Source organism: Portunus trituberculatus, chromosome 29, assembly GCF_017591435.1.
Source record: "Portunus trituberculatus isolate SZX2019 chromosome 29, ASM1759143v1, whole genome shotgun sequence".
Classification (NCBI taxonomy): domain Eukaryota; kingdom Metazoa; phylum Arthropoda; class Malacostraca; order Decapoda; family Portunidae; genus Portunus; species Portunus trituberculatus.
The window spans coordinates 7156012-7176011 of NC_059283.1; positions in this window are offsets into that span (position 1 = coordinate 7156012).

A 20000-nucleotide genomic window follows, 5' to 3' on the forward strand; every position below is an offset into this window, starting at 1 on the left:
ACTGGCCATCACAGACACAGGGGCGCTGCTTCCTTCCACGACCAACATGAATAAGATACAAATAGGTGTATCCCGAGGGTGCCACTGCCCACAACAGGAGAGATGCGCCCAGATACAGCCTGTGTGAGGAACGATACGCGATCACTTCCAAATTTAGCCTCCGCGCCACACCATCCATGAAAGTATAAATTGACGGACTCACTTTATCACTGGTTGGAAAAAATGCGTTCCCAGAGTTAGGATTCACTTCGGAAAGGTGTAATACTATCATCTTTATATTAAGGTAACTCGCCGCGCCATTCTGGGAAGTATAAATTGACATGTTTAGTTTATCACCACAAAAAAAAAAAGAGGAAAAAAATGTGGAAAATAAAAGTGAGAGCTAAAATTTACTGACTGAACAAATATATAACGCGCCACTGCAGGATACATTTGTACACTCACTCTAAGGCAAGCCACCCAGCCATTTAAGGAAGTACAAATTGACATCCTAAGATTATCCTTCCGCGAATCAGGAGAGTTAGTAATCAATGAACAAAGCTACGATACACTAAAGATACGCTACCGTGGTCAAGCCAAGGTAACTTGCCATGATACTGTTAACATTCACACGAACCAAAGGAAGTGCTCGCTACAAATGACGGAGTGCAGTGGAGGTGGTTGCAGGGAGATTATTTCCTATACTCCTCTCTCCCTCTCCCTCTCCCTCTCCCTCTCGGTCTCCCCCTCTCTCTCTCTCTCTCTCTCTCTCTCTCTCTCTCTCTCTCTCTCTCTCTCTCTCTCTCTCTCTCTCTCTCTCTCTCTCTCTCTCTCTCTCTCTCTCTCTCTCTCTCTCTCTCTCTCTCTCTCTCTCTCTCTCTCTCTCTCTCTCTCTCTCTCTCTCTCTCTCTCTCTCTCACACACACACACACACACACATTTTAATAGGGAAATATATGACAAAAATCATGAATATATGTCTATATTCCACACAGCACCTTGCTACTGTATGTGTTGTGATGTGGATGTGTCTGTCTGGGAAGGGTTCAAAGACGCAATAAGCTTATCGAAATCGTGAAACTCAACACAATCTCCTCTCAGTGTAAGTGAGTTTTCTACACCTTAAGGAACAGAAATAGACTTCCGCTTCCCATTTCTCATGTGTCCATGTGTCCAAGCAAACAATTTCAACACCACAGCGATGCTATTAGACAACTCAAACAAGGACCCTGGTAGTTAAAGGGTTAAGGACACAGACTAGAGACACACAGGTGAAGGAGAGCAGAGTCAGTGTCCTGGGCTTCACTTTACCCTTTCAGGAGAGTTAAGACTGGCAGTGGTATGCGAGGCTGAGGACACGACGCATCACTCTGATACCATCGCCCACCCAATGAATTTTAGTCCGTGGCCCAGGGCGGGATTCAAGATCGGGTCCACAACAACAGAGGACACCCCCCCGACCTCCCACTAATCCCCCCACCACCCCCATACCGAACCCCTCAGCTGCTGCCCCCACCAACGCCCTCCATCTAGCTGTGCACGGCTCTCAAACTCTGGTCTCGTGGCTAAGTCGAACGTCAATATCTAGGGGTGGTGGTGGTGCTGGTGATGGTGGTGGTAGGACGAGGACAAAGAGGAAAAGGAGGGAAAACGACCAGCAACAACAACAACATCATAAATAAATAAATGATAATAATAGTAATAATAATAATAACAATGATAATGACAATAATAATAATGATAATAATAATAATAATAATAATAATAATAATAATAATAATAATAATAATAATAATAATAATAATAATAATAATAATAATAATAATAATAATAATAATAATAATAATAAATGAAATAATAATGATAATAACAATAATAATAACAACCCATATAAAGCAAAAACTGACAACCAAACAAATATATAGGGGAAAAAATCAAACGAATGAACACACAAACACACAAACGTAAGATACAAGACAGGAATAAAGAGCATAAAAAAATAAATAAATAACCTTATCGCGCAAGTACACGCATACACAATCAAATTTCTATACCTAAAGATAAATAGAAAGAGAGAGAAATAGGCCTATATTCTGAAACACATCCGCGCCACACCTTCACTATTTTCAGAGGTCTCTATTTGAAGTGACACGAATTTTTAAGGACGTTTCTGTAATTCTAGTGACATGTTAACAAGCTTTTAACATTACCAACACGAAAAATACTCTTCACAACTCAGCTAATCGTCTCTATGGTCTTTGAAAATGGTTTTGGTGAGAAAGGGAAGCGTTTCTCAATATAGCGCGAAGAGAAACAGATATGGGAGATGTCACTGGGCAGGTAAGAAAGTCCACGTGGGCGAAAGTCACTCAGAGTTTCCATAAAACACGAAGGAGAGCAGCGGCATTACCTTCCACGGCCGACGGAAGGAAAAAAAATATTGGAGAATAAAAATAGGAAACATCTAAAGGAAACGAAGGAAAAAAAATATGTGTGGTGTATTCAGGATGGAAGTTTTGTGTCTTTTTTTTTCCTTGTTCTTTATTTTCCGTCCCGTCCATTTCTTTCCTGTCCTTTCCTTATCTTTATTTTCCGTTTTCTTTCCCGTTTATTTATTTATTTTTTTTCTGGGGTTACTTTGAGTTTATTTATGTTTTAGTTTGTTAATCTCTTCTGTTTGTTTCTCTTTTCCTTTTTTTTTTTATCTCTCACTAGCTTTACTCTCCCTCCCTACCTGATCCCTTCCTCTCTCTTTCTCTCTTCATCTTTATCTCTCCTTCCTCTGTCCTTCACTCTGAACTTCTACAACGAAAAAATATATATAAAAAAGGAATCAGATAGAAAATCACTGGCGTCCTTCCTTGTCGTGACGTCCGTAACCCCAACACACACACACACACACACACACACACACACACACGATCTAAATTCCAGAGACACACGACGATGCCCTCATAAATTTAACGCTTGTTGGTGTCCAGTCGCCCCAGAGCAGTGTCCGAAGACCTAACGTAGACCGCCCCCCCCCAAAGACCCACCCTGTCCCCTTGGATGCCCACACTAATGGGTACGGGGACAGAGGGCACAGCAAGGGCGCCAGGGCACGAGGAGGAAGAGTAAGAGGAAGAGGAGGAGGAGGAGGAGGAGGAGGAGGAGGAGGAGGAGGAGGAGGAGGAGGAGGAGGAGGAGGAGGAGGAGGAGGAGGAGAGTGACGAGTGTTACGATGCGAGGAGGAAGTAGACTAGGCTCTGTGTGTGTGTGTGTGTGTGTGTGTGTGTGTGTGTGTGTGTGTGTGTGTGTGTGTGTGTGTGTGTGTGTGTGTGTATGTGTTACGCTACCGCACACTTATGGCAACACACACATACGCAACATTATCTTATTCCGATCAGAAATAGAAAGAACAGAATCAGGACAAAGAAAATGCATTAAGAAACAAGAGAAGAAGGAGGCACAAAAAAGAAAACAACAGAACAAAAATGAGATAGAAGATAAAAAATAAAGCAAAAAGAGAATGAAAACAAACAAACCGGGATATCAAAACGATACTAAAAAATAAAATACACTGAAACACACATGTAATATTATCTTGTAGTGATCACGCCCACCTCTTAAAAATGTGGGAAAAAAACCCTTACCTCGTCCCTCTCACCGCCATAAAGACTGAAGGGCGATTTTTACAGACTCATACCTAAGTTTGGGGCGCCGTTCCCCGATAAAGATTAGGCCGTAACACATTTACTCGCCTAAAGAAACTGAGGCCTGGATAAGAGTCTACAGGATTTCTTACTGTATTGTTCCAGGTGAGGTAGGTTTGTAGGTTCCTGAGTCTCTCCCTCGCTGGTTGGTGTGTCAGTATGTCAGTAAACCGTCTTTGTTTTTATCTCTCTCTGGTCAACTTTCTTAATGATCTCGTATTTCCACTTATCTCTCTTTTCTCTCTCTCTCTCTCTCTCTCTCTCTCTCTCTCTCTCTCTCTCTCTCTCTCTCTCTCTATCTATCTATCTATCTATCTATCTATCTATCTATCTATCTATGCTTCGATTTCTTAAGCTTCAAATTACTTATTCGATTTCTCTTTTCTTTTCAGGTTTAGTTAATTTTCCTTCGCTTCTCTTACTTTATTTGTTCCATTCTTTTGTCTCCACACACAATTTCTCCATTTTTTCTCCCCTATTCCCATTTTTTTTTATCTTAACTAAGCATTCCTTTTTCTCCCACCTCTTTTTTTCTCATTATTTCCTTTTCCCCTCATTTTTTTTTATCCTTTCTCTCTTTCTTTTTCAAGTCCTCCTTGCCTTACCTTCCCTTCCACCTACACTTCTAACCCTATTTCCTTACTGCCTCTCATACCTTACCCTACCACACAACCTTGCCAAGACTTCCCCTCACATCACCCCACCCCAAAGACCAGCCACGCCCCTGCACTCCCGTCCATTCCTATTCCAGAAGTGTTCCAAATCTTGACACTGCCGTGGCCCTATTCCTAGTATTCTGGCCTCGGGGTGTAGGGATCACCTCCACCCCTAAATACTCGGGGTGTCCAGCTGAATACCTGAAGAGGGAGCACAAGGGGAAAGTGCCGAGAAGGGCGTAAGGAGGAGTAGGGTACGAAATGGAGATTGAAAATAAGGGGATCTGAGGGGAAGGGGCCGATAGGAATGGAGGTGAATAGAAAATGGAAGAAATGGAGGGGATGGGGACAAAAGGGGAATGTGAAGAAGAGTAAAGCAATGACGATATGGGTGGAAAGGAGAGGATAGAAAGAAAGTGAAGGAAAAAACAAGAAAGAAGTCACAAGGAAATAAATGGAAAAAGTAAGAGAAAAGATAGAACAAGAAAAAAACACTAGAGAAAACAAAGTGAAAAGAAAAAGAGCAAATCAGAAGAAAACTAAAAGAAAATAGAGAATACTGAAAACCAGGAAACATCACAAACTTGAGGGAAACAGGGACTGGAGGAAACTGGAGGAAACTTTGACCGGGAAAGGAGATAAGCAGAGGAGAGGAGAGGAAAGAAGAGGAAAGAAGGGAAACTAAGAGGCGCAGACGTACACACCTTCCAATATTTTCCTCTTACAACGTCAATGCTGAGGCAGGAGAAGGAGGAAAAGGAGAAGGAGGAGGAGGATGAAGAGGAGGAAGGAGAGGAATAGAAGGAGTAAAGGAAGGGATGAAAGAGGCAACATTCCTGCCATTCACCACGGCGAGACGAGCCAAGGGAAGGAGGGAAATGAATAATGAATGAGACTTAATGTTGCCAGACGGTCGAATTTTGAGTCCCATTAAAGTCAAAATATATACATGAATAGGAGTCACGTGTGGGGTCGTTCAGTGTAACTCGTGATTCATGAGGTGCAGATGTGACTTATTGGTAACACACATGACTCCCGGAAGTGGTGGAGAGAAAGATAGATAGATAGATAGATAGATAGATAGACAGAGAGAGAGAGAGAGAGAGAGAGAGAGAGAGAGAGAGAGAGAGAGAGAGAGAGAGAGAGAGAGAGAGAGAGAGAGAGAGAGAGAGAGAGAGACGAATACAGACTCTCAGACTGAATACACAAGATGGAAATTTATTCTAACAAAACATTTCTTTACTGAACAAGATAAACCAAAGCTAACCTCACTAAACTAACCTTAACATAACTTAATGGAGCTTAACTTAACCTAACTTATATAAATCTAACCAAAGCTAACACTAAGGACCCGAAAACCTAACCTAACTAAACTCTCAACCTAACTCAATATATTTTTACTGAACTCAAGTAAACTAAACCTAACTTGCCTAGAAAAATAAATAGAAAAAAAAAAAACATGAAACAAAAAAAATCTTCTAAAACACACTCGTTAGGGCCAACAAATCTGCTGCTGCTTGCTCTTCCTTTTACCTTCATTTGTAAGTAGCAAAGACACGTACGTACATACAAACAAACCTCACCTCATTACCGCTATAAATTAAAAAAAGAAAAAGAAAACGAACACGACAAATTAAAATATATAAGTCCCCGCTGAAGAAGAGAGAGAGAGAGAGAGAGAGAGAGAGAGAGAGAGAGAGAGAGAGAGAGAGAGAGAGAGAGAGAGAGAGAGAGAGCACAAAGGAACACAAAGGAGGGACAAACAGCTGATTCAGGCCGTATTTCATAGTGAGGTGGAGTCGTTTAAAGGTCGTTCTCGTACTGTAATTGGGTGAGATTTTTCAATTTCCCGGCTGTTTTGGCCTGTCTGCAGGAGGAGGAGGAGGAGGAGGAGGAGAAGGAGGAGGAGGAGGAGGAGGAGGAGGAGGAGGAGGAGGAGGAGGAGGAAGAGAAGGACGAGGAGGAGGAAGGTTCACAGTTCACCAAGATTCACATTCTCTGCAAAATTATTCCACAGAGAAGAGAAAAGAAGAAAAAAAAAGTAAGAAGAAGAAGAAGAAGAAGAAGAAGAAGATGATGAAGAAGAAGAAAAAGAAGAAGGAAAAGAAGAAGAAGAAGAAGTTATCACCGTAGAGTGCATAGAGAGAACACACAAATAAGAGCAAAGAAAGATGAGATGGAGATAAATGAAAAATGGTAAAATGGAAAACAGAGAGAGAAAAGAAGAGAGGAAAGAAAGGGAAACAACGGAAAACAAGAACAAATTAAGGATAAAGAAAAAAAAATGCAAAAGGAAAAAGATTGAGAGAGAAACAAGAGAGCAAGAATCAAGTTAGAGAGAGAGAGAGAGAGAGAGAGAGAGAGAGAGAGAGAGAGAGAGAGAGAGAGAGAACAGAGAGAGAGAACAGAGAAGACAGGGAATGGTAAAAAAGAAAATGAAATGAATAAAAACAAGAGATAATATAGAATAAAGAAAGAGTAACAAGGAAACTCAAGAAGATAAAACAGAAAACAGAGAATTGAAAAGATAAAAAAATGGAGGAAAAAAAAAAGAAAAAAGGAAGAAAGAGAAGAAGAAGAAGAAGAAGAAGAAGAAGAAGAAGAAGAAGAAGAAGAAGAAGAAGAAGAAGAAGAAGAAGAAGAAGAAGAAGAAGAAGAAGAAGAAGAAGAGAAGAAGAAGAAGAAGAAGAAGAAGAAGAAGAAGAAGAAGAAGAAGAAGAGAGAAGAGAGAGAGAGAGAGAGAGAGAGAGAGAGAGAGAGAGAGAGAGAGAGAGAGAGAGAGAGAGAGAGAGAGAGAGAGAGAACTGGCCTAAAGGAGTATTACGAATAGGAAAAAATGCAACAAAAAGAACTATATCTGAAGGAAAGAAATAATGTAAAAGGAAAGAGACAAAAAAAGAAAAAAAAGAAATTGAAAAAGGAAAACAAAATTAATAAAAGGAAAAAAATAAAATACTGAGGAAAAGAAAACATGAATAACTGTAAGAGGAAAACATCGATAAATGAAGGAACAGATCATACAAGAAACATGGAAGGAGGAAGACACACACACACACACACACACACACACACACACACACACACACACACACACACACACACACACACACACACTAGTCAAGAACGTGGAGAAGATGAAAGATGCTGAAAAGATGGTGAGGAGGAAAGGGAGGAGGAGGAAAAGAAGAAAGAATAAGAAGGAGAAGAGAAGGAAGAGGATGAGGAGGAGGAGGAGGAGGAGGAGGAGGAGGATGAGGAGGAAGAGGAGTTCCACGAAGAGAAAGGTAAAAAGAAAACTGGAAAAAATTGAAAAAATATTATAAAAAAATTCCAAAATAAATCTATGCTCGAAAACATAGAAATACAAACAAAACGTAAACAAATATAACAAAAATGAAAGGAAAATAGTGATACATGTCGAATAAAAAGATAAAAAATACTTCGTCTGATGCCTTTATCCCTAATCTTCATCTTTCTGTGCCCAAGTTTACCTAAGATCCTCAATACTTGGAAACTTTGAAGTAAAGTTTGTTGGGGAAAGAATTAACGACTGTTGTGTTCGTAGCTGGGAGGGGAAGAGGGAGGGAGGGACAGAGGGAGGGAAGAACTAGATAAGACACATAGATGGAGGGTAAAGTAGGGAAGAAACAAGGAGAAAAGCGCTAGATAGGAAACAAAATAGCGTGTAAATATCAATAACTTTCTCCTCCATGCTACTTCCTTCCTTCATCCTTCCCTCCTCTTGAGCCATCTAAATTCTCTCTCTTCTTGGTAATATGAAATAGGGAATACTCGAAAAAGTAACTGTTGACAAAAGGGCGTGAATAGCAGTAACTTTCCTTCTCCGTGCTACTTCCTTCCTTCATCCTTCCCTCCTTGTCTTTAGTATTCTGAATCCTAAATAACATCTCTCTTATTAGTAGCGTGAATTACTGAGTACTCGAAAAAGGAAGTGGTGAGAACAGAGGGTTAATACCAGTAACTTTTCTCCTCCGTTTCGCTTTCCTTCCTTCATCCTTCCTCCCTTGTCTCTAGCCTTCTTGATCTTAAATAACATCCTGTTTTATTGGTAACATGATATACTGGTTACTCGAAAAAGAAAACAAAAGTGATGGCGTGTGAATACCAGTAACTTTCTTCCTCCTGTCTGCTTTCATTACTTCATCCTTCCCTGTCTTTTGCCTTTTAGATCTTAAATAACATGTCTTCTATTGGTAACATGAAATACTGGTTACTTAAAAAAGGAACTGGAGGGAGAATGGTGTGTGAATACCATAAAGTTTCCTCCTTTCTGCTTTCCTTACTCCATCTTTCCCTGTCTATAGCCTTCTTGACCTTAAATAACATCTCTTTTATTGGTAACATGAAATATTGGTTACTGGAAAAAGAAAATAGAGTAATGGGATGTGAATACCATAAAGTTTCCTCCTCCTTTTTGCTTTTCTTACTCCATCCTTCCCTGTCTTTAGCCTTTTAGATCTTAAATAACATCTCTTCTATTGGTAACATGAAATACTGGGACTCGAAAAAGGAACTGAAGTCAGGATAGTGTGTGAATACCCTTAATTTTCCTCCTCAATCTATTCTCTTCCTTGTTCCTTTCTTCTTTGCCTAAATTAACATCTTTTGGGTAACATGTAATACTAAATACTCGGAAAAGGAACTGATAGCGTGTAAGCAGTTATTTTCCTCCTCCATACTACTTCCTTCCATCCTTCCCCCTCCCAAGTTTCTTCCTTCGTCCCCCTTCCCTCACCTCTGTCCCTCTCCTCCCCCTCTCCCAGGCGAGGCAGGAGACACAGTGGGCAGCGAGCCAGATCTGAGGAAATTAAAGGCTTCTGTCCTTGTTCGCGGTGTGGCTGGTCGACCCAAGCCTCTCCCTTCCCTTTCCTCCCTCCTTCCCCTCCTTTCCCCTCCTCTCCCTTCTCCAGCTCTCTCCTTTCCATCCATCGTGCCCTTCCCTCTTATTTTTCCTATATTTCTTTTTCTTTTCTTTTTTATTCATTTTCCTCGTTGCCTTCATATTTTTTTTCCTTTCAATCCTTTCACTGCCTCACTTCTTTCTCTCTCTCTCTCTCTCTCTCTCTCTCTCTCTCTCTCTCTCTCTCTCTCTCTCTCTCTCTCTCTCTCTCTCTCTCTCTCTCTCTCTATCTATCTATCTATCTATCTATCTATCTATCTATCTCTATCTATCTATCTATCTATCTATCTCTATCGTATTTTTTTCATCATTATATCCTTCCCCTTCCTTCTCTCTATCTCCATTCTTCCTTCTCCTCCTTCCCCCTCCTTCCTTCCTCCCTCTTCCCGTTCCTTTCTCATTGCTAATTGCTCCTCGCGAAGCTAATCCCTTTCTATTTTCTTCCTCTTCCTCTTCTTTCTCCTCCCATTTTTTCTCCTCTTACACTTTATATGGAAGAAAATGAAGGGAAGAGAAACATAACAAATAAAGAATAATAAACAAGAAAGGAAGAATGTATACAGTAAAAACTTTTGGATGAAATATATAAGAGAAAAAAGCAGAAAAAATGGAGTGAAGGAAGGCAGTGAGAGGGAGAGGAAGGGAGAGAGTGGGAGGTATGGAATATTGAAATGTACTGGAGGAGGAGGAGGAGGAGGAGGAGGAGGAGGAGGAGAAAGAAGAAGAAGAGGAGTAGGAGGCCGAGGAGGGAAGAGGAAAGGAATATTGGCTTGGAAACAAAAGAGTTTTTCACAAGGCGAGCCAGGAAGCCACCAGTGATCTGTCGCCCAGCTTCTCATTGCCTCCCTGTCACGTCACTCAAGGACAACACAACACAGCGCTGCCTTGGCTCTCATTATAGAGGGAAATGCAGACAGAAGGAGGGTTTTTATAGAAGGTTTTTGTGGATCTGGGTTTCAGCTTAGTTTATAATGCAATTTTGTACTTTTTTTCAGATAGTTTTCTAATGGTTTGGTATTTTCATTATGTCTTTTGTTATTAAAAAAAGAAATATATATATAGACGTATTAGTATATAAATAGATAAGGAAATGTGATAAGATACAAATGAGTAATATGTAAAACTGAAAAAAAACAAGACAATGAGGAAATAACGACAAGTAAAATTAAAAAGAATACGTAAAAAAAAACAAGGCGAGAGAAAAAAAATATTACAATAGAATAGAAGTACAGGATACCTCACACACACACACACACACACACACACACACACACACACACACACACACACACACACACACACACACACACACACACACATCCATTACCTGTCTATCATTTAACGTTTATCTAACCTATATTACTTAATGATTTTCGTGTTGACTTGTTGACTTGTTTACTTAGTTCATGTTGATCTGTTTACTCGACGTATTAGAGTGCGTGACTGCGTCCATTTCACTATCATTACTGACCAGAGCTTACGTCATCAGGGAATACAACAAATACAATGGAATAATATTTGAATTAATATTGAATCTCACTTGTTTCCGATAGGTGACGCCATATTGCAAAACTCTTCATCACACACTGTCTTCAGCGCCTTCGACAGGAGGTCCCATTGGAAACGTGACTTCTTCCGCTGCATATACAAAGTTTCTCTCAGGTCCTCCTCACTTAGAGCCACTGAAAATATGTCTTCTTTCACTGTTTTCATTATTATCTTCGTTTTTCATCCAGCATATGCATTAAAAGCACGTTTTCTTTCATTGCATCCATAACCTTTTACGTTTTCTCTCTCTCTCTCTCTCTCTCTCTCTCTCTCTCTCTCTCTCTCTCTCTTCTGATAGTTATATACATTTTCAAAAGCATTACTAATTCATAAGAATAAAAATAAAGATGAAATAAAGAAAACACACAGAGAAAATGATAAATAAAATGAAATATGAATGCAATAAAAAATAATACCGAATAATATGAATAGAAAAATCACCTCCACAAAAAAAAAAAAAAATACATTCAAAAACAAAAGAAAAAAAAAATTGAAAACGAATAATGAAAAAATAATGAAAATGCTAATTCACGATTGGGGTTCGCGCGCGAGTAGAAGCTGTGATTGAATTGTTTTGAATTTACTTAGTGCAGAGCGATACAGCAGAGGTAAGGCAGAAAATTACCCTTCAGTTTGCCTCACATCCTGCCCTCTGTGACGCGTGCCGGTCTACAGTGGCGGCGTTAAGCAGTTAGAGTGGATCGCGGTTCAGTCGTTGTTAGAGTCAATAAAGAGGAAATTAGACGTAGGGACAGACATGATAGGTTGGAAATGGCTAAGTCAGATTTTTTATTTCAGATTAGTATTTATGTAGGTTCGTGTAGCTGCTCTTGTCTCTTTAGTTTCTCTCTCTCTCTCTCTCTCTCTCTCTCTCTCTCTCTCTCTCTCTCTCTCTCTCTCTCTCTCTCTAATCCGTCTTTCTCTAAGCTCCCCGATTCGTTTTCTTTTCTCCTGTTCAATTTTCCTATTTCTTTCAAACATTTTCAAATTTTTTAGCCTTTATTCTCTATCTTTCCCACTGTTTCCTTATTCATCTCTCTCTCTCTCTCTCTCTCTCTCTCTCTCTCTCTCTCTCTCTCTCTCTCTCTCTCTCTCTCTCTCTCTCTCTCTCTCTCTAATCAGTGCTAACGTGCCATTAAAAAGATTACCTGTGAGTCACGACAACACGAGATGGAAATATGGACCGGAAAGACCATTTACTTAAAGACCAGACGGAACATTATATTTCTATCCCCTTCTGTAATTGTCATGTCGGTTCCTCGTTTACTCATTACGCATTTTTAAACTTTTATTTGGTGGAATTTCCCGATAATTATTTTTCGAGTGCATCATTAGAGCTTTTCCTTTGTATTAATATCGATAATGTGCTGCTTTGGAGTCTAAGTGAACCTGATCTTCCCACAGGTGTGTTTTGTTACCTGATTTACGTGACGGTGTATATCGAGGCGGCAGAAAAGCAGTACCTCGATTTACCGGACTAATCAGCGAAAGAGATGGTCCATTTAAACCGAAATATCTGCATACTGAATTCCATTAAAACGCGGCGCACTTCACGGGGAGTTCACATCGCTGCAACTTAAACCAACAACTTACGCAGACCTTTCCCCGGCGCTTAAGTTCACTCGCTGCCAAGTTCCGACGAATCGCGATGCATTTCAGAAGAGCTTTACGGCGACAATATATCACAAGCGTCGCCAAATGCATCCGGGCGGGTTCGGCGAAAAAAATAGAGTAAAAATATTCTCTTCTGATGCATTCCGTTCCTGGTTGGAAATGTATCTTTATCCGGAGTGTAAGTTTGCGTGCGAGTGGCGGCGGGTCGTGAACATGTGATAATTCGAAAGTAGAGAACCTTTAATTCCGTTCATATCATTTCCCCGCACAAAGGCAGCTCACAAAATGGTGCAGTCAGGGATGTTAGTGCATTAATTTCCACCAATAATCCTATTTACTTTTTTCTTCCATTATAAGCGCATTAATGTTCTTTCCTAATTTGTAGCGCCTAAGAGAGCAACGCGGCGTGTGCAGACGTACTTAGTATTTTACCTGTTCCAAGGGCATTATACCCTCGCCCAGGTGATTTACAATATTCCAGGTGCCGCTAATGACTTACCTGGCCCCGCCCCTCCGTGTTACCTGTTGTTGTACATGACTGGCCCCTCCCTCCCCCCATTGCCCTCCCCAGCAATGCCCCCCTAGTCCCCAGTGCCCAATCTCTGACCTCTTACCTCTCTCTCTCTCTCTCTCTCTCTCTGTCTCTCTGTCTCTGTCTCTCTCTCTCTCTCTCTCTCTCTCTCTCTCTCTCTCTCTCTCTCTCTCTCTCTCTCTCTCTCTCTCTCTCTCTCTCTCTCTCTCTCTCTCTCTCTCTCTCTCTCTCTCTCTCTCTCTCTCTCTCTCTCTCTCTCTCTCTCTCTCTCTCTCTCTCTCTCTCTCTCTCTCTCTCTCTCTCTCCTTGATCCCTTCCCGCTCTCCCAGCCATGATTAGGAACCAGTTGGGGTAGGGTCGAGTTGGTGCACAGGTGAGAGTTTTACCTGGCAGTAATGGAATCAGCTGGAGCTTATCTTACACGTGATGGGAATCTGGAGGCGAGCAAGAAAAAGCTGCAGGTATGGAAAATCCTAAGCCGGATCCAGTTCAGCACACCGCGAACAAGACTAGGGAAAGGAGAGGAAGAGAACGGTCAAGGAAAAGGAAGAAAAAGGCTGGAAAAAGCGAACCAGAGAGAGAGAGAGAGAGAGAGAGAGAGAGAGAGAGAGACTCCCTAAGACACAACTCCTGTCAAGGCGAACTCCACACGCGACGCCTCAAAGGATTCCAAGTGAAAGCCGCCGCTGCTTCATCACCGTTGTCACTTCCACGCAACTAGGAGAACGACACACATCCGTCCTGCGCAGACTAATTGACACAGCGACACTCAAAGCACTAGCGAGAGGTCACGAGGCACAGATCTTCCTCTCCTCCTTCCCCTCCGCCGAGCTGGACCGCGACCTCTTGACTGACAGTTAATTCAGTTTAGCGGCGAACGACGAGGCGCTGACTGACCCTCACCTGCCCCACCTGCCTCACCTGCCGCCGCTCCCAGGCCTCCAGGGACACCGCACCGCAGGGGAAGCAACACAAGGGCGCGGTAGTGGGCTCGCAAACACTAGCGGCCGCGCAGCCTTGTGATGCATGGAATAGACTTGATTGCTGCAGCCCAAGAAAACACACACATGCACGTACACGCGCGCGCGCGCACACACACACACACACACACACACACACACACACACACACACACACACACACACACACACACACACACAAAGGCAACATAAACACAAGGCACTTCCTCCCCAAACAAAGTGATATGCCCAACAGTTTCGGCCGACACAGAAATGCCTGCGCTTTATTCCTTCCTTCCTTCTTTCTTTCATTCCTTCCTCCGGTGCCCATCATCCGTCCCGACAGTCGCGGCGAGCGGGCGAAGGAAGGAGAATAATGGGCGGGAAAGCTGTGGCGCCGCGGGGAGTGATGGTGCTCGTGGCGCTAACAAGGCGCTAACAACCCACAAATTCTCAAGAAAAGGTGAAATAGTTGATTTTTTTTTTCATCCTACTTGAGATCCGACAGGAGTGAAGTGCGGGCTGACGGAGATTCACCGCTACCCTGTCACTCCTTTACACTCCCCTGCACTCTCTTCTGACACTTTTTTTTTACCTCACCTCTCCCCTGCACTCTCTTTTGGCACCTCTACCCTGTCACTCTACTTCCACTTACTTCACCTCTGGCCTCCCTTACCTTACTTTTACCCTGCATTCTCTTCTGACACCACTCCCCTGTCACTCTATTTCTCCTCACCTTTTCCCTGCACTCCCTTCTGACACTGTTATCCTATCACTACAACCTGCCAGCTCTCTATGTGTCTCTCTATTAGCTTGGGAGAGGCACACCAGCAGATAAATGCGCCTAGATGGTGTAGTTCATGGAGAGTTGTGTGTTTTCACGTCATTCTCAGCCTCCGCATAATTAACCTGTCCAAGGCGCGTGTATCCCGGATTATGGAGCTAATTTTACGCAACTTAACACACAGGTCAACAAAAATCTCGCAGTGAGTAAAGACTTGTAAATATTAAAGTGAGGTGTGTATTATTTAACTTAAGGACTTCAGGAGTGATATTTCAAAGAGACTTATAATTGATTTTGTTGAACGTTGTAGTCGTCATTCACGGAAGAAAAAAATGTCATGAGTATTTTGAGTCTTCAAGTTATACACAACAAAACTCCGATGAAATGTAAAAAGTTAAATAAGGCATTCTCTTTCTCCTTTAGCTATTCTGATTCTCCTTCACCTGCAGCATAACGAACACACACACACACACACACACACACACACATCAACACACTTGACCTTCTTTCCAGCTCTTTGAAGACTGAAACTGTGAGGGAAAAACATATTGAACCACGTATTGTCACCTTCTACCAGATGTGTGGAGGACTTGGGGAGGAGGCGGGGGAACAAGAGGATATATGAGAGAAGAGGTGGAGAAGGAAGAGGAGGAGGAGGAGGAGGAGGAGGAGGAGGAGGAGGAGGAGGAGGAGGAGAAGGAGGAGGAGAAGGAGAAGGAGAAGGAGGAAAAGGAACAAGATAAATCCCCCTGACAAGAGGTTGTTATATGACGCAGCAAAAGCACTTCTACTACTAAGGTTGCTTCTTACACCCTCCTCCTGATCCTCCTTCGCTCTTGTTTACGACTCCTTGATTTCCTGAAGGGGCACTGGGGAGGACTGGGAGGCGGCATAGGGTCCAGAGTCCTTACACCACGAGCTTTTAGTGGATACAGCCTACATGGGGAGTGTGGGTCTTTTTCCCCATTAGTTAAGGACGAGGGCGAGTATTAGGGCATGCGAGGAGTCCCTTGGCGATGATGGCGGGGCGTGGAGTCATTATCACAGCCTTGAGTCTCTTTATCACGGCCGCTTTATTCCTTCGAGGACATCTAATAGGCTGTTGGTGCTCGCTTACTGCTTCTTAATGCCTTATTACCCGAGGAGAGGCAGGGGAGGAGAGGCAGGCGGTGGAGGGCGGGAAGGCATGGCTGGGCAGACTTACAGATGAGTGGTTGAGGCAGGAAGGGACACAGCGGGAGCAGGAAGGGACGGCAGCAGCATAACTAGCTCATCTTAAATCCTTCAGGTGAACTCAGATAAACTCAGGTAGACTTTTTATCATTGTGGATGAGTGGATGATGTTATTTAGTTGGGGGTTAGTTAGAGAAAGAGCAAGAGGAAGAGAAAGAGAAAGAGGAAGAGAATGAGAAACAAACCAAATAGAAGCACACCTTCGAAACACAACAGTGACAGCGATGCAACAGAAAAGTACAATAAAGAAAAAGAAAGACATCATCACACAGCTTAACATTCCACCTCTCTCTTTACGCTCTCCCTTTTCTCTCTCTTCTCTTACCCCTTTCTCCACCCTATCTTCCTCACCCCTTCTCTCTCTCTCTCTCTCTCTCTCTCTCTCTCTCTCTCTCTCTCTCTCTCTCTCTCTCTCTCTCTCTCTCTCTCTCTCTCTCTCTCTCTCTCTCTCTCTCTCTCTCTCTCTCTCTCTCTCTCTCTCTCTCTCTCTCTCTCTCTCTCTCTCTCTCTCTCTCTCTCTCTCTCTCTCTCTCTCTCTCTCTCTCTCTCTCTTCACTATAGCTTCTAATCACCAAAAGGAGTCACGTCTCTATTATCACCCCTTCAGTACCTTCTCCTGACGATGCTAAACTTGGAGGAGGAGGAGGAGGAGGAAGATGAGCAAGAGGACGAGGAGAAAGAGTAAGAGGAGGAAGAAGAGCACCATTCATCCCTCCATCACCATTACCTCCCTTTCCGCCAACACCAAGTTACCTGCGCAATTAATTCTCTCTGTGAAGGTTAATTGGTGCGTACTACAGGTGAGTGTTCCCCGGGGCACCTGAGCGAGGGACCTACGTACGCCAGCCTCTCATCCTTGTCACCTTTAATGAGGATCTAAGCATCTCCGGCCTCTCAGGTAAATACAGGATGAGTGAGAGAAAAAAAAGGTTAGAGGTAGTTTTTTTTTTTTTTTTAATAGGTTTGGTATTGTATTGTAAAGTCTCTGTCTCTGTCTCTGTCTTTGTCTCTCTCTCTCTCTCTCTCTCTCTCTCTCTCTCTCTCTCTCTCTCTCTCTCTCTCTCTCTCTCGCCACTCCTTTGTTCCATCAGTATATTTCCTGGAATGAGAGAGAGAGAGAGAGAGAGAGAGAGAGAGAGAGAGAGAGAGAGAGAGAGAGAGAGAGAGAGAGAGAGAGAGAGAGAGAGAGAGAGAGAGAGAGAGAGAGAGAGAGAGAGAGAGAGAGAGAGAGAGAGAGAGAGAGAGAGAGAGAGAGAGAGAGAGAGAGAGATATCCAATCACTCAAACACACACACACACACACACACACACACACACATACAAAAAAAAAGTGAGGGTGGCGTGTGGAAGGTGGGGGGGGGTGTCTGGTTGGAGAGAACCACAAAAGGTGTATAAATCCTCTTTAGCTGCCACTAAAATCCCACTTCCTCCTCCCGGCGACTGTCTTCGCCTTAACACAATCTCCATAAAATTCCTTACTAAAAGGTATCCTGGATTTCCTTCCTAAGAGCACTTCTGGGTTCCCTTCTTTAAACGCCTCTACCCATCTCAAGATATGCAATTACAGAGCCCATTTTTTTCCTTTTTTTTTCTTTCTTTTTGTGCGGTAGAGTCGCGTCTGATGCTTCAATAAACCTTGGCTAAAATGCGTCAGTGATTGTTGTAAAGCATGTTGTTTCTATTTAAAGGTCTGGTGATTTTTTTTTTTTTTTTTTTGGTGGGGCGGTTCGGGATTTGTGAATTCTCATCTGATTTGATGAGAATTCTTGCACACACACACACACACACACACACACACACACACACACACCCACACACACACACACACACACACACACACACACACACACACACACACACACACGCGCGCCCGGTAGCTCAGTGGTTAGAGCGCTGGCTTCACAAGCCAGAGGACCGTGGTTCGATTCCCCGGCCGGGTGGAGATATTTGGGTGTGTCTCCTTTCACGTGTAGTCGCTTTTTACCTAGCAGTGACTAGGTACGGGATGTAAATCGGAGTTGTGACCTTGTTGTCCCGGTGTGTGGTGTGTGCCTGGTCTCAGGCCTATGCAAAGATCGGAAATAATGAGCTCTGAGCTCGTTCCGTAGGGTAACGTCTGGCTGTCTCGTCAGAGACTGCAGCAGATCAAACAAACAAACAAACATACACATCTATACACACACACACACACACACACACACACACACACACACACACACACACATACACAGACACAAAGAGATAGTGAACATCGCAAAGGCAGTGGTTAATAATACCTAGAATCTTTAAAACACACACACACACACACACACACACACACACACACACAGCAAAACACAGTCAGCCAGCAGCCAGCAAGTAGTAATGTCATCAATTTTCATTACAGCGTCGAGCAATGGGTGAGTGCAGACATAATTCAATCAATCAGATAAGACTCCCACGCCACCTAGAGCCCCCATCAACACCTGGCCCATAAATCAACGCTTCTCTTGCCTGTACCTGGGGCGTCCGTATCACCTCATCTGGAACACAGGTGATATATGGAGCCTTTTAGCATATTCCGGTCTGCTCTTGATCGTTAACTCTAAGCGGGGACTGTAATATACTGGGAATTGTAGATTATTGCAGGTTATAAAGGGATCCGGTAGTGTTTTTTATATGGTGCGGTTTAAATGTTTCGAAATGGATGGTTCAGAACGTTAGTGAAGCTTCAAACGATCCTTCAGGCTCAAGATATAATGCAGGTGATGTGAGTTTTAAGTCTAATCAATGCTGTTGTCCGGTTATTGGATCCGGTGACTTGCGGCGGCTGAATCTATACATCATGTGGGATTACGGATTCTGAATCGCAAATAAATCGAGAAATCTGCCAAATGCGACAGCTGATTCAATACGCATCGCTGCATATTTATTTATCACCTCTTAATGTACTGCTAAAATCAAGTGCGGCGACACGGCAATAGAGACCTAAACCCTGAATTACTGAACCGTTCATGGCCATTACACGCTTAAATCCACCGACATCCCTCTCCACTAACGAAAAGTCCCCGGCTTACATCCCTCACCGGCGTGGTAACCAGAGGGATTGGGAGCGAGGCATTGCTTCCTGCCATGTCCTGTGTGTGAGTCCCGAGGGTCCTGTGACGCTGCGAGAGGTGAAGATGTGTAGGAGGATCACAGTGGGGAAAAAAAGATTGGGTGAGTAGGAGTAGCGGTGAAAGAAGGAGGATGAGGAAGAAAAAATAGTTGGTTGGTAAAAATAGCTGTAAAAGGAAAAGGATAGGAAGAAAAATAGTTGTAGTACTCGTAGGAATAGTGGTGAAAGGGAAGGAGAAGAAGAAAAACAGTGTAGTATTACGAGTAATGATGAAAGGGAAGGATAAGAGGAAAAATTGTTGTAATAATCGTAGGAATAATGGTGAAAGGGAAGGAAAGGAAGAAGAATAGTTGTAGTAGGAATAGTGGTGAAAGAAAAAGGATGATGAAAAAAAATTAGTTTAGTAAGAAAAGTGGTAACTAAAAGAGAATAAAAAGATGTTATAGTGGAAGGATCAGTAGTGAAAGAGAAGAAAGAGGAAAAAATAGTTGAAATAGATGAACAAATAAAGATTATACTCTAAGGGAAGGAAACAAATAAACAAGATGCAAATGAGAAACAAAATAAAGTCAAATTACCTGAAGGAATAGAAAAAAAAAAAACAAATCCCAACCAACTCCTAGAAAACCAAGTCACATACAGACACACAAATTCCTCTACAGACGAAATAAATATCGGAGCACAAACAGGAAGGCGCCTCTACACCTCGTAAAGACGATCTGGAAACACCCTTGAATTAATCATTAAAGGCGAAACACCAAGAGCACACCAACACTACAACCACCACCACCACCACGACGACTTAACACTTCGAGTAAACTTTAATGCTCAGGACCACCAAGCTCTTACGTTCAATGTGAATGGTATTATATAAATGGTACACACGATCAGCTGGGAAACTAATGGTAGGGTGTAGAGTGTTGGAGGTTGGGGGAACGACAAGTAACGAGAGGAAGTAAGAGGGGAAACTACACAGATAAAA